Source organism: Octodon degus, unplaced genomic scaffold (genome assembly GCF_000260255.1).
Source record: "Octodon degus isolate 3935 unplaced genomic scaffold, OctDeg1.0 scaffold00049, whole genome shotgun sequence".
In the NCBI taxonomy this organism is placed as follows: Eukaryota; Metazoa; Chordata; class Mammalia; order Rodentia; family Octodontidae; genus Octodon; species Octodon degus.
Window position 1 is genome coordinate 2,044,169 of NW_004524625.1, and position 854 is coordinate 2,045,022.

Genomic DNA, 854 nt, shown 5'->3' on the forward strand with positions numbered 1-854 from the left:
CTAACCAAGGTCCTGCTACTGAATTCTATAGCCTGGCAAGGAAGCCTCGGTTTCCCAAGAGTCCACAGGGCTCCATCTGATCTTTGTGATTGTTTGGAGGTGGAAAGAAAGGATGGAGAGCAGTGAAGGATGAGGTACAGGCTGCCACCCAGGGACAGTGAACTGAAGAGAGACAGGAAGGGCGGGGCCTTGGGCGCAGCGGGGAGTTTGGTCTTTGCTGTGGGAGTTAGAGGCAGTCAAGTGTGTAGCTGTGGAGCCAAGATCTGGTCTGGAAATAGAGGTTTGGAAGTTGTTGGCAAACACAGCCACGTGAGCGGATGAAGTCACCAGTGGGAGTGTGTACAGTGGATGGAATGTGAAGGCTGGAGCCACAGGGAGCTCCAACCCTCAGGAAATAAACACAAAGGACAGATGGGGAATGAGCATGACATGGAGTCAGCCAGGGAGGCATGGAATTGCTTTCAGAAGGTCCTCAGTACTATGGAGGGGTTAGAAAAATGAAAGCTAAAGCTTTAACAGGGTTTAGGAAGTAGCAGTCCACCCTGGAGCAGAGGTGCTCCAGGTAGCAGTCACTGGGGATCTTGGCAAAACATCCTTTATGCCCATAGTGGCAGTAAACAGGCCTAAACGACCCTCCTCTTGATGCAGAATTAACTGGTGCTGTGTGCTGGGAGTGTCCTTTGGCCCTGGCACACTAGTGGCTCATATCCTCCTGTCCCAGAAATCCTGAACCATGTGAGGGAAGAAGTAGTAGAAATGGAGAGAGAGAGAGAGATGGGAAGGGAGGGAAAGGAAAGATGGAGAGAGAGAGAGAGAGAGAGAGAGAGAGAGAGAGAGAGAGAGAGAGAGAGAGA